Here is a 26,839-nt window from a genome sequence, read left to right as displayed (position 1 = left end):
TAAGAAGCGTTAACCATATCTTCAATAGAAGCAACTAACACTCCTTAGCAATGAGTTGTTTGTTCTCTACTAGTACGCTTATGAGGCAATAGGGGTGAATAGGAGAATTCCAAGATTCCTAGTGTATTTCGAGGTAAAAGGATTGAGATATCTCAAATCTTCTTGAGTTACCTCAAACACGTGCTCGTGACTATTGGGAGGGGGTTTCTCTTCAAACTTAGGATTTTCAAACATTGTAGGGTTAGGTGGAGGGGAACACAGTTGATTGCTATCTTGCTTGGATACTTTAGGGTGAGAGTGAAGGAATATACAAGCCATACAATGGAGGCCGTCCTTCTAGAACCAAAATTGTTGATGGAAAAAATGTACCGCCAATGTAAAAGGAATCTAACAAGTGTAAAATCCCAATTAGACCTTGTACCCTTTAAGACAGGAGTCCCATCTGGTATGTGGGTCCAAATACTTGTTTGGGATAGGAGCTCCATATTGTATGTGGGCCAAAATACCACCATGGTTATTCAATTTGTTTTTGGTTGAGATGAGAAAAAGTAAAGAAACTTGATAAAACTTCCGATAGAGAACAAGTTAGATTTGTTTATCCAATACTTTAAGAAGAAAATGTAAATAATATATCAACGACTAAAGTAAAAGGGCATGAATCTAAAAAAATATTGTAAGAAAAATTCAATTAATATGCATGAATAGAAAGGAAATATATGTTATCAGTCGTAATTAGTTCTCAACTAAGAACGATCATGAAAACATAAATCAACAAACAATCTCAATAAGATGTGAGTCTCAAATCAATGAAATAGTTCATTAATCATCAACACATGAATAAAAATCGCATACCATCCAATCACCATAAGATAATTCATGCAATGATAAATAATACATGAGTAAAATTGCTTGTTGTGGCTCAAAGAGCTTCTCAAAACTAGCTGAACTATTTAATACTCCATTGCACTAAGCATGCATGAGATCCAATTGTGGAAATTCAAGTTGTCACTTGATCTCTCAAAAGAATGTACTAACTTTCCTCTACAAAGTGTTGAAGGAGTCCAAAAACAAAAAGTATCTTATAAATAGCCATGAGGGTATATTTATACAAAAATGGGGTGACTCTTCACCTTCCATGACCTTTCAACTTCCCTCATGAATCTTCAAATCCTACATGAATTTTCATTTCTAACTATTATAATTTTAATTTCAGAATAACTTTATTTGCAAACTTCATGGAATTCAAAGAGACAAAGTCCTTTCATGGAACTAGGCCCGTGATGTCCAAGTATGGAACCTCAATATGAAGCTCTTGTGTCAATTATGTATAATATAATTTGTAGTTGAAGGTGATAGATATGAATTTTTTTTATAGTTCTCCCTTGAACCTCATTTCACATTCAAGAGCATCTAGAATATTTGTGTTTGTCTATAGCCACCCTAAAATCATTGACAACTTTGTATGCAACTTTCTGGGGTCCACAATATGTTGTAAAATTTCCTCTTTTGTCAGTTCTATGTCATCTTGGGTAACAAATTTCTTCATTGCATCTAAAATCTCACATATTTCCTACCAAATTTCTTCTTTTGGCCTTATAACTCCTATTGCACCAATGGAAGGTATTTTTTGTACCTTAAAAAGCGACTTGAATATGTTGTGAAACTTCTAATATGCATCCATCGTTCTATTCATATCTCTAGTCAGCTTTTCATGCAATTGCACTAAAATTATAATTCTTACTTTGTCCCTCTATGTGATCATTTTATCTTTTCTTGGTAGTCCTATTGGTGCATTTGGATATTCGATGCTCCATCCATATATGTAATATATTGCTATGAATAATTGCTTTATCAATTCTCCCCTTCCCTTTAGCTCTTCTTACATTTCTGGTAGTGGGGACATTTCCTTATGAAGGGAAATTATTTCATCATATACCCACTTCATGACATCTTCCACCACCTTTATCCCATCTAAGGTTGTTGCTTGAAAATATTCCTTATGGATACTTTCTTCTGACAAGTCTAGTTTTCTACACAGGTTGTTATTTTCTTGTTGTGCAGTGGCCAAGTTCTCTTTTAACTATTTTATTTCATTTACCAAACATTCTATTTTATTCTCAGAGGCAACAAAGAATGAATATCCCATAGATTAAATTTCTATAGAATTGGCAGTGGTATCCATCACTATGTGGTTCTTTGTAGTAACTGATATGGGCTTGCCTATTTTCTTTGGCAATTACTTTCACCTTTCCTAAGAAATCCTATTCTTAAGTTGATAAAATATGAAACTCGAAAGATCCAATACTCGATCCTCCTCCTCAATGGTAACACCCATTTCTATAAGTGGGAAATTTCCACTAGTGATAAGTGTGGTAGGTTTAACATCTAGATTAGGTATCAAGATTTCTTCCTCCTGTTACATTAGCTTGTTCATCCTGGCTTCCTCTGCTTAGTTTTCTAATAGTTCTCTAGAAATTATTTTCTATTCAATTTTCCTAGACATCTCCTCTTCTACTTTCTTCTTTGCTTCTTCTTCTCACTTTTTCTTCATTTCTTCCATTCTTTTCCTTTTTGCTTCCTCTTTATTTTTCTACTCCTCTTCCCTTTTCTTCTTTGCTTCTTCTTATCACCTTTGTTTATCTTATTCTTCTTTCTTCTTTTCCTCTTCCTCTACCTTCTTCTTTTCCTCTTCTTCTACCTTCTTCTTTGCCTCTTCTTCCACTTTATTTTTGGCTTCCTCCTTTTCTTGCCTTTTGGATGCCTTTTCAACTCATTGCTTCTTTACTCTCTCCCTCCTTGCTTCCAACCACTGTTTCCTCTTTAATGCAACTTTCTTTTATTTTGAGCCCATACTTTCCCGTGACTCTTATTCTAAGGATTCAAAGTTATCTGTATGCTGGGAGGTGCCTATTACTTTAGCTTCTTCCAATACTTTGGTTGCATTAAATAATTTTTTTACCTTTTCTTCATATTCATCAATTACTGGTGTGTATGGCCATCCAAATTTGATTTCTTTGCAGTTTTGAGTGGAAATACCTCTTGAATCACATGTATTGAACGCGAGTTTGACAAGTTTTAGGAATTCAAGTTCTTTATCTTTAACCTCTGCTTCCTTAAAGGTTTTCATACCATAAGCTCCTATATATAATGGGAAAGTAGGCCATGGGGCTTTTTAATTTTAGCAATGTGAGATATAACCCCTTTGTGAGCTGGTATGCTAGCACTTTAACACTAATTTGTCTATGACAAATGAGGGAGACTGATGGAGACCTTTATATGCTCCAAATACCTTGATATACATTGAACCACCAGGAGTAAACCACTTAGCTACATCTAGCAGTGAAACTCTTCCCCTATTTGACGTACACGATGGTTCTGTATTGAAGAGAATCTTATAGAATTATGAAATGAAGTACCTTGCAATTCCTGTGTACATGCCTCTATATCCTATATCCCTCAATGATTTTCAATAGATGTGCATAAGTGAGATATCATGATCAAAATCTCATCTCCATCCATACCCCTGAAATTCACATCTTGGGAAAATGACATCTATCAATTACGATGCCATATAGAACTCTGGGTGTTCTCCTCCTATTATGTGCTTTACTCTACTGATATCTTATTTAATAGATGAGGCTAGAATGCCTCCCCAATTGAAAGTTGTATGTCTAGTTGCACATGTATGTGTCATGGGTACCTAGTGTTCCTAAAAAAACTCTACATTCTCCCTACCATATAATCAACAACATATAGCTACTAACATCTGGTATGCCTTCCTTAGAATTTTAGTTTTGTATATCCCATATGACTAATGTCTAAACTTGCCAAGTTTTTGCCACCAGTTTTTTAGGATTTCCTTAGTTGATACAAAAAAATCACAATATTATTTTGGAGTAAGATCCACATGTATTCATGGCATCTTGTAATAATTAGCCAAATAATTTTCACTATAATCGTCTATGGGTACACCATGCACATTATTAACTTCCATGTTTTCATCAATACATTGGATAACCTATTTGCTGGGCATGGAATCCCCCCACAACAGGTTTTGGAGCTCAAATCCCAAGTTTTGGTCAAAGGTTTTGTAAGACTCCGCGAATTGCGGGCGTGAGCACGAAGTAGAGGTTAAGTCATAGGGTTGTCTGCCCTAAAGCAATGTAATGTAATGTAAAGTCATGTCGGCCTACCCATGGTTTGCAGACCATGGGATTGTATAAATATTGCGAGGCTCTAAGTTGTAAAGATAGTATTTGATGATAGAGGGTAGCGAAGGAATGGTTTGAGCTTAGAGTAATATTCTAAGTGTATTGGGTTGTAGGAGTAGGAAAAGGCTCTGCAGCTGAGTGCATGGACCCCTATAGCTGAGTGCGCAGGGCGGTGTCAAGTTTGTAAGAAATATTGAAGATTAAATAAAGAGATGTTGATTGCTATTTTTTTGTGTAATTGCTGTGCATTATCTTCTTTATGTTTGTATTCGTTTAAGTATCTCGAGCACTGATATGATTTCTGAATATGCTGTAATAACCATAAATCTTACACACACAAGTTAAGTAATTGGTTAATTAGCAAGGAAATTGGGTATTACACGGGTCACACCCCGAGCAAGGCTGTGCGGAAGCCGCACCGCAGGTTGCGAAGGGATCGCAAGTGTGCGTAGCGACAGGTCAGACCGCGGACCTCTAGAAGCCCATCAGACATCCCAAGGGTGCGGAAACTTGGTTCTAGCACCCTCCGATACTACTTCAGGTGAGACCTCGGTCTGCGCTCTGCGGACTATTTCTGAAAGGGCCAGTAGTACCGGGATTTGCTTGGCTAAATCAACTCTGAACCTGGGTTAGGCCCATATAAGCCAACAAATGGTTCTATTGCCAGGACGGGATCTGCATAAAGGATGTTTGATGTCATGCCATTGGAATCCTACAACGAAAGAAATTGAAGAGTGGTTGGACAAGAAGATCCACGAGTTCGCGGTGTAGGAAAATAGAAATACATGAGTATCTAAGGAACAGTGGTTGGATCGCTACTTGTATACTGAAATCCATGAAATTTTCTTTGCATCTTTTCTGTCTGAGCTGTATGAGAGGATCGAAAAGTTAGCAGAAATTCAGGGGAGGTGTAGGCTCAACAAACCAATAGTGTGGACTCCGGAACTAGTGCGCAGACTAGAAGCCTTAGAAGATAAGATAGCGTGAGCTGTGGACCACTGGCTTGACCGAATAATAGGAGGATTTATCACTGAGTTCATGGTAGACACGACCATCAGCTACAGTGAGGCAGAGCAATGTTTTCTCAAGGGACCACGAGGTAAGTATATTAAATACTTGAACACTTGGATTAAGATGCTATTGTGTGAAAATCAAGTTATGCGAATAAATTAATGTTTGGGACTATGCAAAGCAAAAAGATCTACAGAAGCGGAAGTAGTGAGGAGTTGGAAAACAGTCCCTTAATTTCACCCTTGTGGGAAAGCAAGGAGGAGCTCAAGAAAGTTTCTCTGAGTAGCGCGGTAAGTTTTATATGACAGAGAATTTTGCATTTACCACCTCCACCCACACCGCCACCCATTTCACCCCCCTCACCTCAATCTCCACCCACTCCACCTCTGCCACCACTGCAGTTCAGTATGGTGAGTGCGATCAAACTGCCGATGTTCAGAGGAGTAGGAAATGAAGATCCAAACCAGTTCTGGTTCGCGGTAAGAGTAGTATGGGAAGCACAGGGCATCGTGGATGATAATATTAAAAAGGCTATGTTAGTGAGCGTGCTGCAGGATCATGCATTAATGTGGTATATCAAGCATTCTAATGACCACCCGAATGCAGGAATTGCAGAGTTCCAGACCACGCTGAACAAGGAATTTAGTAGGCCAAAATCAGAGACAATCAATCATTGGGTTTAAGGAGATCGCGATGCTCCTAGGCGAGACCCCATGGGATCTAGACCAAAGGCTGAAGAGTATGATCCGTGAAGTCAATATGACGTTAACAGATGCACATCATCGTGCATGGTTTGTGGCCTCACTTATGCCACACTTAGGGACGGTGCTGTCATAGCAAAAGCTTTCCACCCAGGCCGAAGCGTTCGAGATTGCAATGAGGTTGCATGAGACCCCTATACAAGACCCTGGATTGGGAGTCCAACAAATCCACACGCAACTGCAGAATCTGTGTCTAGAGATGCAAAGTTTGAAACAAGACAGGACAACTCGGTCGGAGGTGCGTGAGGAAGTATGGTGCATAAAATGCAAAGGCCAAGGGCATGACAAGGACCACTGTCTAGTGTTTGCGAACTACTTGGTAGGGGGAGGGCCAACGCCATTAAGACCGAATTTACAAGTGGGGCCAAGTGCGGCGTCTGCATTATGGTGCACAATCTGCCAGATAGGAGGAAAACATACCATGGATAATTGTCATCTGTTGCAAAAGTATACGCAGATGTCCCAACAATTGTTTTGTAATTTCTGCAGGTCAGTAGGCCATGACGAATGCACCTGCCAAAGCTATGAACTAATGATGGATCAGACTCCTGCCTATAGGGTGTAGACCGAAACGCAAGCCCTCGACCCAAATGCAGGGATGGTGAGTGCTGGGTTTCAGGGGCGTAGTCAGGGTCGAGGTGGAATGGGACCAGGAAGGGGTTGCAGACAGATAATTTGTTACAATTGCGGAGGGCCAGGGCATTATGCCTGCGATTGTATGAACTTGACCAGGATATCATGTTGGTACTGTAATCAGTGTAATCATGAGGCAGAATATTTCCCTTCGCTAATAGCAAAGATGCGCAAAAAGGGGGTACTCCAGCCCCCTCTGACCCAAAATTTACAAATGATGAGGTCTGAACCGGGCGAAGAAGGCCCAAACATAAACATGATGGTCAGGAGTGGTATGGCCATGGGAGATGATAAAGGGAAGAGCCAGAAGATAGCGCGTGGGTTCATAAGGCTCCTACAAAGGAACCCGAGTTTGACTTAGAACGCGCGAAGGAGACATTCATAGAAGCTAAGAAGAGATTCACAGAGGCCTCCACTTCAGGTAGTAAGGATCAACTAGAAGCAGGGATCCTTCAGTGCTCACTACCTTTCTGGAGACATGCATAAAACTGCTACGCAACAATAAGGCAGTCAAAGGGCTACAGGAACTTATCACTAGGTGTGCGGAGTCAAGAGAACTATGCATGGTCTGAAAACTTGGAAAGCATGCATTGCGAACAGGAAGGGAGATGAGGTTGACTGCGCAAATAGGCGAGTACGAAATGGATCAGGTAATCCTGGATCTGGGGTCAGACGCGAATGTACTACCAAAGCAAACATGGGAACACATGGGTAGACCTGCGTTACAATGGTTCCCTATTCAGTTACGAATGGCAAACCAACAGAAAATTTTTCCCATGGGAAGATTGCAAGGGGTAACAGTTGATATTGAAGGTGCGAGTGCGTAGGCAGATTTTGAAGTGATAGAGATTTTCGATGACAACAATCCCTATCCCGTGCTACTAGGAATAGACTGGGCTACCGATATGAATGGGGTCATAAATCTGAAGAAGCACAAAATGATCTTTGAGAAAACATCACTACGCATAGTAGTACTGCTAGATCTAGCCGAAGGAACGTGATACACTGAGCCAGTGCGCGACGACGATAGTGATAACGATCTCGACCGTATCTACAAGATAACTGCACAAGGAGAGGATTGGGTGAATCTAACTGCAGATGGAAGTATTTCGTGGGAGTGCAAAAGCTCTTTCACTTCGGATTTAGACGAAGAGATAGAGAAATGGCAGAATCGGCTGCACGAAGTAACAACGCTTAATTGCAACATGATGATTAGATCATTGCATTGCATGACAACGGAGGCAAGGGAGCTGCTGACATATGATGGATTAATAGTGGTGGATGAATTTCTAAGCAAATTTGAAAGCGCAGTACCAGAACAGCAACGGTTCGATGCGTTGAAATAGGCACTGCATGCAACACATGCACGATGGTGGGGTACGAATCAAGGAACTTTTGAAGACTGGCACGGATGCAGAAGGATGATGCGCCTACATTTTGGAAAACCCCAGCTTCGAATGAAAGCCAATCAGCTGAGGTGGAACAAATTGTGTGCCCACCTTTCCTGACGGGTATAGACATATGCTGTACAGTTTGCACAAGTTCACACCACCCTGAGCCTAGAGATTCGGAACAAACCAAAGCAGCAGGAAAGGTGATGCGCGCTACCAATTCTCCACGACAAGGCATTCCATAGGGTGTGCGGAGTATTGAACAAGGTTCACCAGGTGAGATGAACTGATTGGGACCTGCACGTGCCAGCGGTTCGATGGCCCTATAGGACCATGTGCAAAAACCTAAGCGCGGAGATGATTCCAAAGGTGCGAAACAGAGTAGAAATCGAAATTTCTGAAGGGAATACCAAAAGGAATCCACACGTAATAGCTCCTGTAGTTATGACAACGCGTGAAGACCAAGATGAAGGAATCACACAGCTACGCGAGGACGACCATATAAGGATTCGGGAAGCCATTCAACGAGGGAACCTTAGACTTCGCGAACTCGAAGAAGATTGGGTACAATTGAGGAAGAAAAGCATGTTGATGGACGCTGAGATCAAAAGACTGGAAAACGAGGTCACGCAAGCATGTCTCATCGATAAACCAAGGATGACAAGGCAAGATATGGATGGTCATACCACTACATTAGAAGATTGTCGCCGAGAATTTATGACTCTGCTACCATGGCTGAGACCGCACCTTACCAAATGCAGTAACAAGGGGAGTGCACCACATAAGGTAGAACACGCAGCGCTAGTTGTCACGAGGGCAAGTGAGGAGTGTCCACGGGCTATTCTAAAAGGCGAGTTGAAGTCTCTCATAGGTGGTGCGACCACTTGACTAGCTGTAGGAAGCACAGTCTTAGTGCTCCAGACAGTTGAAAGAGAGCACGAGACTCTAAAAGATTCTTTTTGGGAACTGCGTGATGAGGGAGGTGCACATAGAATTAGCATGGCACAATGTTCACGCCCGTGCATGGGGGGCTGCACTACCACGTGGGTAAATTGGGAAGTAACCATTGGTGCCACTGTTCATGACGAGATGTCTAATTTAAGGCAAAAGGGAGTGGGCGACGGGCAATTAAGACACGAATTAAGAGCTAGATTTGGGACAATTTGCTGCCAAGAATGCATTAATGACTCAGAAGTAGGGGGAATGGTCAAATTCAAATTCAAAAGATGCTATAAAACTCCCAAGGCTAGCCATGAGACAACACTTGTTTGTTTGAGATTTGAGCTATTATGAAGAGCACAAAGTGTTGAGCGCTAAGCAATATTTGAGCCCCCAAGTTTGCGAACAACCAAAAACAGTTTGAACAAGATGACAACTACTAGGAGAGGTGTCGGTTTTGTAGAGAGTACTGCCGAGGAAGCCGTGCAGAGCCCTACAGTGCAGGTGGGGGATGGGCTGAAAATTCTGAAATCACCTCAGACGCCAAGGCCCAAGAAGGATAAATAGGTAGTGGGACCAGTCTGCATGTCCTTGTGAAATCCATGGTTTGGTAAACTTTCCATGGAAGAAAAGGGCCAGGCTGTCAACCTTGAGACAGATGATGAAGAGGAGGATCTCTAGTCTCTCGTAGATGAGATAGAGGCAGATGAAGAAATGGAAGAAGACATCCAGCTAGTGTGCGCTGCAGCAAAACTTCCCGAGTACGTTCCTCCACATAAAGGGAAAGCTAAAGTACCTAAGGATTTGGATGTCGCTAAGAGCACGCTCCAAACCCCGCTCCTCCCAGATGGAATTCTGTTTGAGGGCTTGACGCTGGGCCACATGCCCACAATGAAATTTGAAGACTGGGACCTCGCAGACAGTGAAAAGTTCCCAAATTTAGAGACTGATAACCTCATGAAACAGAGCAAGGAGGGGTCAGTTACAGTGCTAGAGCCACAAAAATGGTTGCGCGGTGTGGAGAAGTCCAGGCTACTCCACCTACTATGTATTCTGCACTTTCACCGCGCACCTATCACGATCTTTGTCATCAAGAAGCTACTTTGCTTGGTGCACGATGGGTACTTATGGTTGGAGGAGCCTACTCCCATCATGATGGAGCTTATCCACAGGATTTCTCGGCTTCCCTGTAAGGGAAAGGACACTGCAGAGATAGCTGGCAAAAGCAGAAATTTGGTGCTCACAAAGGCCATGAAGAAGAAGTATAAATTGGAAAAGAAGAAGAGAGGCTACACAATCAGTAGCATTAAAGACAAAGGGGTGCGCGTCGCCACCCAACTGCTGGCTAGGAAGGTGATGAGAAAATTCCGCGAAGACGAGGTACCAGCGTCGGTCGTTACGTTGGCAGAACAATGCGCAGAGGGGGTCCAATTCAACTGGGCCAAGTTCCTCTACGAAGAATTCCTAACCAACTGCAAGGAAGCTCAAGAGCAGGGCAAGACCTTCCACTACGCATGGTTGCTCTTGTCTATTTTATTAGTAACAGGGGAATTGCTTGAGGACAGTTAGTTCCCTCATATTGAACAGGACTTGCTAGAGGCTGAAAAATATGCTTCGCTCTGGGCTATGAAGCACACCACGCTGATCCACAAGACTAAAATCTTCTGGTGCTCATGGAGGTGATCGTCCGGATGTGTATTAATAGGAGGTCACACCTATCCCCCACAGTGTACAACAGCCTGCGGAGCTTTGCAGACTTTCAGGGGGATACGCACAATGTGTATATCAAGGTGCGTAAGGATTTGGCGCAGACCTAGACCAAGATTCCTTTCTTTGCAATTGACAACGCCATCTTCTTCGTGCTCGAATCATGGCCTCCCGAGTGGCGCATCCCGGATCTGGAAAAAAGGGATAGAAAAATAGCACATAAGTATAAGGATTCAACCAAGTCATGTGTCACGAAGTTAGCCCAGCAAAGGTGCAATGAACAAGTGGCCACAGAGGTAAGGGTCGCCTGTGAAGCAGCAAAGGTAGCCGCAGAATAGGCAAAGGCTGCCAAAAGAATAGCAGCAACACAAGCAACAGGGGCCACCGCGACGCAGGAGGAAGGGGGCCAGAACGTGTCTACAGGACATGGACTAGATACAGCAGAAGGCGCAGACCCGAGCACAACGTCCACCCAACTTAAATTGCCACACGTCATGGAGTGGTCAGGTCCATGAACGAAGGCCAAGGCTTCCAAACTAGATATCAAGCCAATTACATTGACAGAGGGTGACCTCTATGACATCAGTGACACAATTCGCGAGGTCACCTGGGAAGTGCTACAGGAAGCTATGATAGAGAAACATAATGTGTTAGGGGCCCTAAGGGCACAACTGTAGGAACTTTAGGTGCGAGCCCCACAAGAAGGAACAGTAGTCGCCTACGGTGCCGCAGGTACATAAACAATGGAGAAGCTGCTGCGCGCAAAAATGGCCAACACCATAGTGCTTCCAGAAGGAGTGCTAACAACGGAAAGTGAGGAGGACAGATCCATGGTGGGCAGGATCAAGGGACTTGGCCTAAACTTGGCTGCCCTTCCGTGGGATGCATTATATCAGCTGTAGGATTGAGCGACAATAGAAATTTGTGCTAGGGAAGGACGCATAGTACATATGCTCAGCAAACAGAGAATCGACATTGAGTATCTTAGTCTACAACGCGATGAAGTGCTTATGCAGAATCAACAGCTGGAGTAAATGGTAGAGGAAGCATGTCACTGCGTTCCAAAGCTAGAAATCGCGACATACCTACCAGTTGGAGTGCGAATCCACAAATTAGCCAGTGGATTCCACAAGGCAAAGGAGGAAGCAATGAGTGTACAGCTGGATCTCAACCTTCAGATTCCCGAGCTGCGATTAAAGGCACAGTATTCTATGCCCTTGGAAGTTAGGGAACAACGCGCTGGTGCTATTGAAAAAGGTCTGGAGGAAATAAGACAGGCAGTACAGAACTGCACCGCTATGTTGGAAGAATCCTTCGCAGTCCTCACTTCATTACAGGAGGACCCCAACATATAGCACCTGTAAATGGAGGTGTGAGAGCTTCAAGTGCAGTATGATAGTGTGCATAGAATGACGTGGACAGTTGTCCTGAACCAACGGCTTGTGAAGCTACAACAGGTAAAGGTGTTGAAGGAACAGGTGGATGCCGCGCGGCAGAAAGAGGCAGTCCTTAAAGCGCACATCCAGCCTTGGATTGATGCGGCCTTTCTCATCACTGTAGACATCGAAGGAAAGCTCACATAGATGAAGGTGATGCATGCATTAAGACAGGGAGTTGCCCCTGACAACAAGACTTCGGTCGAAAGAGTGGAGCAGATCCGATAGACTGCAGAACAGTGCGCTGATGACCTCCGCAAAACATAGGATCGGTTGGAAGGGCTCCGTTCCAAGATCACACACCAGCAAAGTGACTCAGGATGAGTCACGATGATTGTGTTGGGGGATTGTTGGGCATGGAATCCCCCCACAACAGGTTTTGGGTCTCAAAGCCCAAGTTTTGGTCAAAGGTTTTATAAGACTCCATGAATTGCGGGCGCATAGAGCGTGAAGTAGAGGTTGAGTCATAGGGTTGTCCACCCTAAAGTAATTTAATGTAATGTAAAGTCATGTCAGCCTACCCATGGTCTACGAACCATGGGACTGTATAAGTAGAGCGAGGCTCTAAGTTGTAAAGATAGTAGTTGATGATAGAGGGTAGCGAAGGAATGGTTTGAGCTTAGAGTAGGATTCTAAGTGTATTGGGTCATAGGAGTATGAAGAGGCTCTGCAGCTAAGTGCGCAGAGGCCTAGTAGATTCCGCAGCTTAGTACACGGACCCCTGTAGCCGAGTGCGCAGGGCGGTGTCGAGTATGTAAGCAAGATTGAAGATTAAATAAAGAGATGTTGATTCCTATTTTTTGTGTAATTGCTATGCATTATCTTCTTTATGTTTGTATTCATTTATGTATTGCATGAATTGATATGATTGTTGAATATGCTGTAATAACCATAATTTTACACACACAAGTTAAGTAATCAGTTAATTAGCAAGGAACTTGGGTATTACACGGGTCACGCACCAAGCAGGGTTTCATGGAAGCTGCATCATAGGTTGTGAAGGGATCACAAGTGCGCGTAGAGACAGGTCAGACCGCAGACCTCCAGAAGCCCATCAGACATCCCAAGGGTGCGGAAACCTAGTTCTAGCACCCTCCCATACTACTTCGGGTGAGACCTCAATTTGCACTCTGTGGACTGTTTCCAAAAGGGCCAGTAGTACTGGGATTTGCTTGGCTAAATCACCTCTGAACCTGTGTCAGGCCCATACAAGCCAACACTATTTAATGGTTTCAACACGTGACATGATGGGTGGATGTCTTGCCAGCTTATAGAACTATGGTTTATTGACATTAATGTAAACTTATCGTTATTTCTCATCTGTTGCTATTTCTGGGAGAATGCTTGATATATGTTAAGGCAAGACATTGACATTGTTTTTTCTACGTAACAATAAATGTTAGCATAAGTAGGTACTTTGATAACTGGGCTTTCAACAACCCCTTCACTACTTCTTTCAGCTAACTCCTTTCTATGTCTTCTTGTAGTAGGTGGAGACATATCTCCTACAAATGAAGAAACACTGAAGCACTTGAGGTCAATAGTGCCTAACATTTCAAATATGTTAATGGTAACACAAAATGATAGGAAAAATAGCTAAATAATTCACTATTTTAACATGTGTCGCAAATTGTAAAATTACAGTGTGATAGGATTAATCGCAAACTACAAAGACAAAGTGTGATCATCTATGTTGTGAATTGTAGGGGTAGTTTGCAATTGGGAAGGTGTAAATATGGGTTATGAACTCACAGTGTTAGGACATAATAATGGGGAATCGATGGTGAGGATTTGCTACAATTGAAACTTTTTCAGTGGTAGATCATGATAAGATTGAACAATAGTCATAGCCATAGTATGTGGATGAAACTTGTGATAAGGCCAAAAGGGAAACTATTAGCACCAACAGGATGCTAAGTCACAATTTAAAGTGGATTTTTTACATCATTGTTGCAGGATGAGGAAACAAGGTTTCTATCAACATTTCTGTTGATGCTATAGGACGAAAGAGTTGCATTGAGTATGGACACTTAGAATAATAGGAAAAATTGGCTAAGTATTGGGTAAGCAATAATTTTGCTATAGGAGAGGAGAATGTAAAAAAAGGTTCTGAGAGTATAAATAAATTTCAAACTGGGTGGATGATGAAACATTGGGGAGGTGAAATGACTAGGGTAACTAGATTGACATAATAAAAAATTCCAAAATCACAAATAGGGGGAGAAAGAGTCGATAACTTACTTAGATCCCAACACTCTTGTCATGATTGTACTCTAAAGAGGAAAATTGCAATTATCATGGGCTTCTTATGCTTTGTATTCACAAGCTCAAAGCAAATAACAATGTGAAAATGAATTGGGGGATGATCCATTTATTTACTTTCTCCCACGCGTGCGAGGGTAGAAGGGTAATAAATCTACTCTCAGAGGAAAAATCATGAAGTTTAGTAAGTCAGTGCGATGGGTGCACATATTTGTAGTCTCAGAAGATAGGGTGTAATGAATCATTCATAGTCACAATATCACAAGGTAGAATGCGGGAGGTTGCCAATAGTTGCAATATAGGGAGGCTAAAATGTGATAGAGGGATTCAACTTTGCAATAAAACACTCTTATCACATATCTATGATGAAAATATGTGATGTGACTAATTCAAATAATTTGTGATGAGGTTTGTTGATAATGTTTGGTAAGTCGAAAATGACTTAGAGGAATCATGAGGATATGTGGGTTTAGAAGAACCATTGCAACTTATTCTTTGAGAATTTAAAGAAAGGGGAACTGCAAATTTTGAGAATGTAAAAAATTTAGGGTTTTTGTAATGACTACAATAGGTCCCTCATCACCATCCATGTTGGTAATGTTTTTTTGTTTTTTGTTTTTTGTTTTTTGTTTTTGTTTTTGTTTTGTTTTGTTTTTGTTTTTGTTTTTGTATTTGTTTTTTTTGTTTTTGTTTTTTGTTTTTTTTGTTTTTGTATTTGTTTTTTTTGTTTTGTTTTTTTGTTTTGTTTTGTTTTTTTGTTTTGTTTTGTTTTTTGTTTTTTTTTGTTTTTTGTTTTGTTTTGTTTTTGTTGTTTTTTTTTGTTTTTTTGTTTTTGTTTTTGTTTTTGTTTTTGTTTTTGTTTTTTTTTGTTTTTGTTTTTTTTTGTTTTGTTTTTTTTGTTTTTTTAACTTTACCACCAATTAGTGAAGGCCCACTTCTTCGACACTAACAACAACTTTTTCCTTTATTTTCGGCATTCCACTATTTGCTTCAATGATCCCTACAAGTTTTCCAAGTTCATATGCTGATGAGCCCCAAATTTGGTAACATTTTGGGCTCATTTGGCCTACTTACCCTTGCTCAACCCTTCATTTTTCATCACTTATGCATCATTTTTTAGTATATTCATGTTATTTGTATGAAGGAGGGCAGTCACTATTCCTAGGTGGCTAACACATGTTTATTTCAGGTTTTTTGACATTTAATGGAGCAAAACCACGCAGATGAAGGCTAGGAGACACCCAAGATGGGATTGCGGTTTTGTAGGAAGGCTGTCCACAGCATTGAATGGCCTTCCTCGTGATCTCCACCCCAACTTCGAGCTCCAACCACCACCGAGCTAGAAGGCAGCCAAACGGATTGAAGGGAAACAGCAGATTACTCTTAGTTTGGGCAGCCAAACCCCACTAATCTAGGAGGCCAGCTTGGCCCTTGTAATGTATAAATGATGAGGCTGTAGCCTTCGATGGGGACTTCTGGAACTTTGTTGTATATGCTAGACTACGAGCTGGTGGCTCTGTTTTGCTTTTTGTAAGCCATTTTTGGCATGTTGTTAGACTTATGACTATTATCTTTTAATAAAAGGCAGGCATATTTGAGTTCAGTTCTGAGTTCTTAGAGGAGCTATAGCTCTCGGGATTGGGCCCAACCTGAGAGCAATAGACCTCCTTTCCTTGTATTGATACTTTTCTTTCAGCATTGTATTTCTTTCCCTTTACATGCATTTGGAAACACAGTTTGCTGAGTTGAATTTCTTGATTGATTGAGTAGGTTAGTTTTATGAACAAAGTTGCTTTTAGTAGTTTAGATTAGAGTAAGGAGATTAGAGTTAATCAGAGCTCTAAAAAAAGGGTTGATCGCACACTCACTCCCACCTCTGTTTAGAGATTGGGATTGCAGCCCGTGCCACCCACCAAAAACACAGTTTTACATGTTCATACAAGCTTTAATGCAATGTTCTCGGTTGTAGCAGCAATAATGCATCCAGATCTTGTGGAATGAATCTTTGTTTCAGTACCATGCAAGAGTTTCCTTACAAAATCACATTGCTGTTCTATGGTTTTATGAAAACAGTCAGAATAGGTTGATGAAATCTCGGTTTTGTGCAAGACACAGATGATTTGTTTCATTTACACTGTGCAGTATTACTCTCTCATGCCCTTACCCTCCTAAGCCGTGCCTCGGCCATCCACTCTTCCCTCAGTTATACCACTTACCTCCAAAACTCTTCTATCACCCACGTGATTCTACCTTTTCAGCCTTCCATCTCCTCTAACCTCCTCTAGACCAACCAGCTTTGCACACCCCCTCTCCATCTCATCTCTCTATCCACAAGCCATCACAAGCTCCCCTCCTACCTCCCTGTCCATCCACATAGCCTCTTCCACTCATCCATCACCCAAAAATCCTATTGCAGAACATCCTGTAGAAATTAACAGACTTCCTGTAGAAATTCTGAACATCCTGTAGAACCCCTGCAGACTTCCTGTAGAAGCTTGTAAACACGGTTGCCAAGCATCTGAACTTTATGAACTTCTCTGAAAGGATGCTAGGGATCCCTTAGACCCTCTCTGAGCCTTCCTGACCTTTTCCAAGCATTTCCCTCCTTAATCTACCCCTACACAGTTAAGACCCAGTTAGAAGCACACACATAATAATTCCAACAACTTGAACAAAAATACAAAAATATGCTTTCTTTAGATCAAAGTAGTCTAGACACATGCACCTCACCTTCCTAGAAGTAATGGCACCTCTTTCAGTAGTTTGCATTCCCACCTTTGCATCAGTAGGACTAGCTGGTAGAATTAGGGTTTGCTAGGGTTTTCATTCCTTGTTGGCTTTCAGTTTCTTCCTACAGTAGGTTAATCTCCTTTGAAATAGCTTTCATTCCTTGGTTAAAAAGCTTCTTCTGAGAACTCATAGAAGTTGGCTTGAGCCCTAGCGGACTTGTGCCAGCTGACCAAGTGACAGCTGCGACAAAAGCTAGTACTTGTGCATACAGCACCGTCGCTTCCAAGTTTGTTACGAACTACCGGGTTGATAAAATTAGAGAAGGAAGCTCCAGGAGTTGTAGCATTATTGCTACAATACTGGAGCCCACCATCTTTTTGGCACTGTTGCCGGGGAAGCGTCAGAGTATTAGTAATTGTTGCTTTTCTTCTATTTTCCTACTCTCGCCTTCTGCTAAGTAGTTTATTTCATTTCCATTATGCAATTTCATTTATGCAAAAGTAGATTAGCCTTTCCTGCTTTCATAGATTAACATTTCAATTTCGCAATTTCATTTTTGCAAGCATAGATTAGCATTTCAATTCTGCAAGCGTAGATTAGCCTTTCCATTCCTGCAATCTCATTTGAGCAAAGTAGATTAGTTCTTTCCTGCTTTCATTTCAATTCTGCATTTTTCATTCCAGCAAGATAGTTAGTTGTAGATCAATCTGTTTCAGTTTTTGCAGGTACCAGAAAAAAAAAAAAAACAAAAGCAATCAAAAGTCTTTCCATTTCATGCCTCGTAGGAATCGAGATAAAACAGGCAAATTCTTACCCAACACCCCCACTACATCACTGAGTCACCCTTCTCTCTTCTTCGGTGACAGTGATCCAGAAGAACCTATAGGTGAACCTCCTGAGATATACGAAGATCCTATAGCAGAAGAAGAATTAGAGACCATTCCATCTGAAGCCATGGCTGAAAATAGAGGAGAAGATGAGAGAATAGAAGGTGCCTTCCCCATCCGAGAGACCAATGGAGACATGAAAATGAAGAACATTAGCCCCTCCGCTTTACCTCACTTCCATGGACTGAATACTGAAGATCCTGATACCTTCCTGTTTGAGTTTGCTGTCCTTTGTCGAACCTACGACTATACTGAAGATGAACAGAAGCTGAAACTCTTCCCCTCAACCCTTAAGAATGCAGCATTACGCTGGTTCATGGGCTTACCTGGGAACAGTATCACCACTTGGGCTCAGATGTAGCAAGCTTTCAATACCAAGTACCGGGACTACTGTAGGTCCAAGGAAACCAAGGGAGAAATCTTTCAGATGACCATGGGAAATGATGAGTCCTTAGAGGATTACGAGGAAAGGTTCCAACTTAGCTATAAATGGGCCAGGTGCACACTTGACCCTGGATCCCTCAAGTTGGTCCTGCTCCGAGGAGTCCTTGAAGACCTCTTAGATACCCTTCACATGTTAGCTGGAGGAGATATTTACCAACTGCCTTATGAGGACATAAAAACTGTGTTTAGAAACCACTCTAGGGCAGCCCGGAAGTGAGGTAGAGGAAACCTCCTCTCAGCTGGTATTCCTTTCTCCAAACATGAGTTTGCAAATCAATTAGAGGATCTCAAAAGTGAGGTGAGACAGACCATTGCCATGCAACTTGATACATTCAGGATCCAGCAGAAGAAGGAAGAAGCTGAGAGGGCCTTGGCTATCTTCTGCCCTAGGTGTACAAGGAGGCACCCTAAGAACGAATGCCCATTACATTCGGTTGAGGTATGTTTCGTTTGTGAGGAGGACCATCCCACAAATCAATGTCCAACCTTACTTGGGCTTAAAGCCATGTATCAAGGGACAGAAGCCCCCACTGAACCTCTCTATTTCCTCAACCAAAGGAGGCCACAAGGACCTAGACCTTACCAGCAGGAGATGCAAGGGGCACCCCAAGCTTATTACAGCCCCAACCAATCTACTCCTATGCCTTCCTGGGGTCCCCCTGCTCATCCTTCCTGGTCTGTGCCTCCTCCATGGTGATATCCACCTCAGTACCATACTCAACCCACTACTCATTTGTATCAATCACATGCCCAACCACAGCCTCAGTGGAATGCACCTCAGTCGGGGTGGAGGCCCCAGTACAACACTCCTCCCGCCATTTTGCCTCCACCACCAGTTCAACCTCAACCATTACCTCCTGCTCCTCCAAGGCAACCTCAAATGCCTGCTCAACCGAACCCGAACCCCAACAACAGACAGGCCCAGCAGGTATACACTGGGGAAACATCATGCCCTACCTATGCTGTGGAGATCCAGGAGATCAATCTGCGATCTGGAAAGACTCTTCCGGATCGCCAACCTCCTCCCCCAGAGGACGAGGAAGACAAACAGGAAAGTGAACCAAAGGCTATTCCACCCTTTCCTGAGAGACTAATAGCCACCACACAACCCAACCCAGAGGAGGATGAGCTTCTGGGAGAGCTCAAGCAGTTGTGTGTGAAAATACCACTTCTCCAAGCCATCAAGGATGTGCCAATATACAACAAACTGGTTAAGGAAAAGTGTTTCAGACACCCAGGCAGGCGAAAGAGGGATGCTTCAACCATCAATGTCATAGGACAACTGTCTGACCTCATGTTGGGACAAGTCATCTGCCCAAAGTATCTAGATCCTGGGAGTCCTATAGTAGATGTCCACATCAATGGCACCATCATACCTCACACCTTGATTGATCTGGGGGCTGCCATTAATGTGATGACTAGGGATACCATGCTTAAACTCAACCTTCAGGGTTCCTTGAGGAAGACCTCGACAGTCCTACAACTAGCAGATCGCTCCACCGTGACTCCCGAAGGGATTGTGGAGGATGTCTTGGTCTCTGTTGACTCTTGGGAATACCCTGCAGATTTCTTGGTGCTGCAACCAAAGGCAAAGCTCACTGGATATCCTCTTATTTTGGGAAGGCCTTGGTTAGCCACTGCAGATGCTTACATAAGTTGCCGTGCAGGAAACATGACCATCAAAATGGTCCTATGTCCAAGCAACTAGTCCTATACCCTCCTGCCCAACCCTCATTAGAGCATGACTTACCACTTTGGTTGGAGGAAGGAGAAGAAGATGAGGTGTACTCAACACCTTTGTGCACCCTAGACACCACTAGGGGAGACCCCCCAACCGAGGATGATTTGATTGAGACCTTGATCTAGAATCCACCTCCCAGTGCACTGTCCTTAGAAAAGTTGGTGGAGGATGCCCAAGCCAGCACCTTAGTGGACCTTTGTGTGACCAACCCTGTCACTCCCAGAGTCAAGAATGTGGAGTTCGGCCCTGAGAGAACGTTAAAGATCAGCTCCTCCCTATCTCCTTCTCAGGAAAAGGAGCTGTGTAGTCTGTTGGCCAGTCATCTAGATGCCTTTGCTTGGAGCTATAAGGAGATGAAAGGAGTCCATCCTTCGGTCTGTACCCATCACATCTACATCAAAGAGGATTGTAAACCGGTTAGGCAACCCCAGAGGAGGATGAATCCACCCCTTAAGGACATTGTCAAGGAAGAATTGCAAAAACTATTGGATGCTAGATTCATTTACCCATCTCAGATAGCGAATGGGTGTCCCCTCTAGTGTTGGTTCCCAAGAAAAATGGGAAGTGGAGAATATGTGTGGACTACCGAGAACTGAACAAAGCTACCAAGAAAGACCATTTCCCTCTACCTTTCATAGACCAAGTGTTGGATGGATTGGCAGGAAAGAAGTTTTTCTCTTTCCTAGATGGGTTTAGCGGGTGCAACCAAATCCAAATCAGCTCAGAAGACCAAGATAAGACCACCTTCACTTGTCCTTGGGGTACCTTTGCCTACCGAGTTCTTCCCTTTGGGCTATGCAATGCTTCTGCTACCTTCCAGAGAGCCGTATTGAGCATCTTTTCTGAACTGGTCCATGATGCGGTGGAAATCTATATGGATGACTTCACTCCTTATGGGTCCAACTTCCAGGAAGCATTGTCCAATCTCGGAAAAGTCCTAACCAAATGCATTGAGGTGAACCTGTCCCTTAGTCCTGAAAAATGTGAATTCTTGATGACTGAAGGGACCGTGCTAGGCCATACCATTTCTTGCCAGGGGTTACAGGTGGATCCTAACAAAATTGCTCTTATCAAGAGGGTTCCACCTCCCCAAAAGGTAAGGGATGTTCGAAGTTTCTTAGGATTAGCAGGGTATTACAGGAGATTCATTAAAGACTTCAGCAAGCTAGCCTCACCATTGTTTGGCTTGTTGGCAAAAGATGTGGAGTTTAAATGGACTAACGATTGTCAGAGGGCTTTGAATGAATTAAAGGACAAGTTGGTGTCTGCCCCAATCTTGAGAGGTCCAAACTGGGCCCTACCTTTCCACATCCACACTGATGCCTCGAACAAAGCCATAGGGGCAGCCTTAGGACAAGTTGAACAAAAACTTCCGTATGCCATTTACTTTGTTAGCAAAAACTTATCCAAAGCAGAACTGAATTACACTGTAACCGAGAAAGAATTCTTGGCTGTAGTCCATGCACTGAACAAGTTCCGACATTATATCACTGGCTATCAAACATTTGTACATACTGATCATGCTGCAATTAGATATTTAATGAATAAACTAGATGTGAATGCTCGTATTATTAGATGGTTACTTTTGTTGCAGCAATTTGATTTGACTATCGTTGACAAACCAGGTAAAGAAAATGTTGTTGCTGACTTTTTATCTAGATTGGATTTATCTGCAGATGAGGATGGAACAGTGGATGACCAGATGCCCGATGAACATCTGTTTGCTATTTCAGTACTCTCTCCATGGTTTGCTGATATAGCAAACTACCTTGTTTCAACATAGTTCCCTCCGCACCTATCCTCAAGAGAGAAGAGCAGAATCATCAGAAAAAGCGCCTTATTTACTTGGATCGGGGGCAACATGTTCAAGCTTGGCCCTGATAAGATCTTAAGGTGTTGTGTAAGGGAGGAGGAAGTCTTTGATATCCTCCTCACCTGTCATGATGGGCCTTGTGGAGGACATTTTGCAGCAAAGAGGACTGCCTTCAAAATCCTGCAGGCAGGCTACTATTGGCCCACACTTCATCAAGATGTCAGAAGGTATATCAGCCAATGTGACCGATGCCAAAGAATGGGGAAACTGACTCAAAGGGATGAGATGCCTCTCCAACCTCAAGTGACTCTTGAGCCATTTGAGAAGTGGGGTATGGACTTTGTGGGTCCAATCAACCCTCCTTCGAGGTAAAGGTCTTACATCATTGTGTGCACTGACTACCTGACAAAGTGGGCAGAAACTAAGGCAATCAAAGCGGCAACAGAAGAAAAGGTGGCTGAGTTCTTAAGAGAAAACATCTTTTACAAATTTGGCTACCCAAGAGAGCTAGTCACCGATCAAGGAAGCCAGTTCACATCCAACCTAATTGAAGACCTGCTAGCTCATCACAAAATCAAGCATAGGACTTCCACCCCCTATCATCCTTAGGCAAATGGGCAAGTGGAAGTCACCAATAGAGCATTGGAAGGGATTCTGACCAAGGTAGTGAGCAGCAGTAGGAAAGATTGGGCAGATCGCCTGGTTGAGGCCACATGGGCTTACAACACCACTTGGAAGACCACAACCGGCTTCACACCTTATGAGCTGGTCTATGGGAAGAGAGCTTTGCTGTCAATTGAATTTGAATACAACACTTTGAAGTTGGCAGCTCAGCTGGACCTAGATCTCAGCCACGCCCAACAAGAAAGGTTATTGCAGCTGAATGGACTGGATGAGCACCGAATGCAAGCCCTACTTCACTCAAAAGTGGTTCAACTTCAGAGAAAGGTGTGGCATGACCAAAACCTCAATGACAAGCAATTCCAGCCAGGAGATTGGGTGCTGTTGTATGACTCCAGGCACAAATATTTCAAGGGGAAGCTGAGAACCAGATGGTTGGGACCATATGCAGTGGAAAAATGTCATGACAATGGATCTGTTCTTATTCAGACCATTGATGAGGAATCCATCCCCATGCTTGTCAATGGGCATCGATTGAAGATCTACAGGAAACCTCTCTCAAGACAAGAGTTCATCAAAACTATGGAGAAATCAGTGTTGGTCATAGAGAAGGGTTCTGCCTCTGCTTTGGGCATACCCTGAAAGATCTAAAAAAAAATAAAAAAATAAAAAAATAAAAAAAGAAAAAAAATAATAAAGATCCTTGGGTGAAAACCTTTCTGAGGCTCCCAAGGCAGGTGGTAGGGGTGAAAACCTCATTGAGGTGCCCCTATTGTCTTTCAAAAAAAAAAAAAGATTTGAAAAAGATCCTTGAGTAAAAACCTCTCTGAGGCACTTAAGGTAGATGGCAAGGGTGAAAACCTCATTGAGGCGCCCCTGCTATCTTTCAAAAAAAAAAAGAAAAAGAAGAAGAGAAAAAAAAACAATAAGCAAAAAAGACAGGGACAACAAGTTTATAATGTGGCAATGCATGCAGGTTGCAGGTATTCTATGAAGGAGAGGAGGTCTCTCAACTCAAAGCCAAGGATCTTTATCATGCTGCCAGGAGACCTCACCAGCACCTCCTCCAAAAACACTCATCTTCTCCAAGGTATGGGCACGATTTCATCACTGCTTAGTCTTCTACAGGAAGGTGCAGACTTTCTACAGGAAGTTCTGTATTTCTACAGGAAACTTCCTGTAGAAGTTCGGGACGGCCCAGAATTCATTATGTGGGGAGATCTAATGACCAAGGTTCGACACGGAGGCATGCAAGCTACTATTTCCTCCATCACACACTGCTGTCACCTTCTGCTACCACCCCAGTTGACATGCAATAAAAGTACCTGCACAATCAAAACAAATCATTGAGTTATCAAGAGGAAGCGATGTTTAAATGAAAAAAGATGCTGAGGTGCCATGAAATACCCATCAAAGCTATCCAAGGGCCCTATGAGCGTGATCGTGATGCCACTGTCTTCATCGTTCAGCATGCACCCGAGGAGGAAAAACTGCTACAGGACATCCTGCAGGAGTCCCGTAACAGTTAAGCCAACTAGAGTGTACACCATTCCATCGCCTGCAACATGCAAGGATAACGCAGGCACATGCAGCCGAATCATAAGCTTCATCGTCAGCAGCCTGTGAAGAGGAACCTCCGGGCCTGTGCAATTAAGCAGCAACAAACAAATCTAGTCATCGTCGTCCAAAAGCCTGAAGAATCATGTCGCGGCCGCACAGGTAAGTGCCTCGCCCTTTCTTCCGTCGAATTACATGAGTTTTACTTTGAAATGTTTGCAAGTGTGAAGTGAATGGGTTGAGCGGTCGTATGGCCATTCGACTGGCCACGTCGACCAGTCAGATGGTCTAGTCGGATGTGTAAACGGTGGTCGTGGCAAAAGGAACGGGTAGTGCACACGTGAGAGCCATCCAGTCGGGGAGAAGCGCGTTTTAACAGAAATGGCGGCGGCGGATCTGCGGGGAATGATGCGGCAGTCAGGAAACTTGCAGTAGAATGATTAAGTGATGTCACCCAACGGTCCGGCAGGGACAGCTCACCCCCGCGCCACGGATTCTGCCGAATTCAAATCTATCGACTAGATTGCCACCCCACGCATTTATCATCAGCCGTTTGAAAATCGAGTGAGCATTCGGATTCCTCTGAAGCTCGACACTCCAAGTCTTCGGCCGTTCGAACATCTGTTAAGCAGCACAGAGAGCGCAGAACCACTGCAGTGTTCTCCAGAACCCGTGCGCTGTTTCTACAGGAAAGCTTCTTCTACAGGAAGCTCGCTGCCACGGGAAAATTGGGCTCTTCACGTCAAAGGTGGCGAATTAAAAAGGTAAGCTTGAACCTTGCCTCCCATGCAATTGGTTTCGAGGGTGGCAGAGTCGACGTTCTACAGTCTACTCGTAAAGGAATGCAAGTATTGTATGCCGTTTGCATGAATTGTCGTCGGGGTGTATGTAAAGTCTCCTACAGGATATAATTTGTAATTAAAGCTCTGTTGAAACTCATCTAGAGATAGTTTTCGTGAATTGTATGCGTGGCTCTGTCCCAAAAGGCTAGTTTGTTGCATTCGCCACCTCCAGCCAATGTAGCAGTTTTTCACCATGCCGGGTGGGTTCATCAGAAAGGAACCAACTGACTCTAAGAAACTAAGAGAGAACCCTGAGGTGGTGGAGCTGTTCACCCGCGCTCAATGGATGTCGTTCTGCGACAAATTGCAGGGGTATGATGATGAGGTGGCAGAGGAGTTCTTGCGGGCTCTGAAGCCGAAATCAAAGACATTAGCCACCATCAATTTCAGGGGTTTGAGTCTTAGACTCACCCCACAGTTCATCAGCCAAGTTACCGAGCTCCCAATGGGAGTACCATGGGACAAAGAAGAGAGGAAATTAGGCCAACAGGCTAAGAAAGAATTCTTTCCACCAGAGGAGCAGTTCTCAGAAGATAAGAACGGGGTTCGCAGGACTAGCCTACTGTCACTGTGGAGCGATGTCAGCCTCCAAATCATGAAATACATCACCTGCGAAGGTCGGTTTAGCATTGTGTATGGGTACCATTTTCGGTTACTCACAGAATTGAGGCATCAGATGGACCTACCTGCAGAGAACAAATTAAGCATTCCCTACTTTCTATTGCAGTCTATGACTGAATGTGCCACCAAGTTGAGGGACGACACACCAGACCAGGTAGCTCATCACGGGCTCATTAAGCTCCTTGTGGAGGATTCACTCCACACATACAAAGTCCCTCTCTCATGGGAAGCCTTCCGAAAATTAACCAAGGATGGCAATATAAAAATGTTGACTGAAGAGCTTGGTTCCTCCAGCAGCGAGGAGAAGGAGTCAGTACCCGCAGGAAAGAAAGAAAAAGGCCAGAGACTCACGGCCAAAGCACCAAAGACAGAGCAAAAGGAGAAACAAGAGAAAAAGGGTGCCAAGGAGAAAAAGGAAGCACCCATATTAACACCCCGAGAGAAGAGATTACAAAGCAGGGTGGACAAGACTGAGCAGGTCCACATCAGCAAAGGCACCTCGACAGCAGCCTCGACCAAGTCAAAAGGTAAAACACCCTCAGCAAAGCAAACTAAAGTGGTGCCACCTGCTCCTACAGGAAAACCGAAACCGGCTTCTACAGGAAGCCCGAAATCAGCTGAAAAAGGGCTTTCTACAGGAAGCCCTGAGAAAAGAAAACCAAGGGAAAAGAAAGCCGATGTTCTTGCAAGGGAGGCAACAGCTGTGCTGGCCGCCCTCAGTACACCTCCTAAGCCCAAGGAAAAGAGAAAGAGGGAGGCCCCTCTGTATTTTAAAGCTAGGAGAAGTGTGAGAATAAAGACGGGCAAGCCACAGCCTCCGTCCAACAGCCTAATCACTATCGAGGATGCCCCTACTTCGCCCAAGGAGAGGTCCCCCTCGAAGATATCAGTCAACTATGAGAGGGGGAGCCCAAAAACAACCACTTGGAAAGAGAGGTTAGACCAATTGGCTTCAAAAGCCCGGCTACAGGATGCTGAAGCTGCTCTACAGGAAACCTTAGCCCGGCTTAAGGAAACAGAGAGAATGGAAGGGGAAGCACCCTCATCACCACCAAGGGAGGGCGAGGTAGAGCCACCAAGAGAAGAAGAAAAAGAGCATATCCCGGAGCCTAGCCCTCAGCCAAGTCTGAGCTCATATTATAACTTCTTGGAAGCTGGCAAAATTATACCACAGAAATTCACTGTGCCACTGTTCTTTGCATTGGAGGAAGAGAGAGTATGTACACACACGT

Source organism: Pinus tabuliformis, chromosome X, assembly GCF_031772625.1.
Source record: "Pinus tabuliformis cultivar Carrire ecotype Pingquan chromosome X, CPIR1, whole genome shotgun sequence".
Lineage (NCBI taxonomy): Eukaryota > Viridiplantae > Streptophyta > Pinopsida > Pinales > Pinaceae > Pinus > Pinus tabuliformis.
This window is presented reverse-complemented; position numbering follows the sequence as displayed.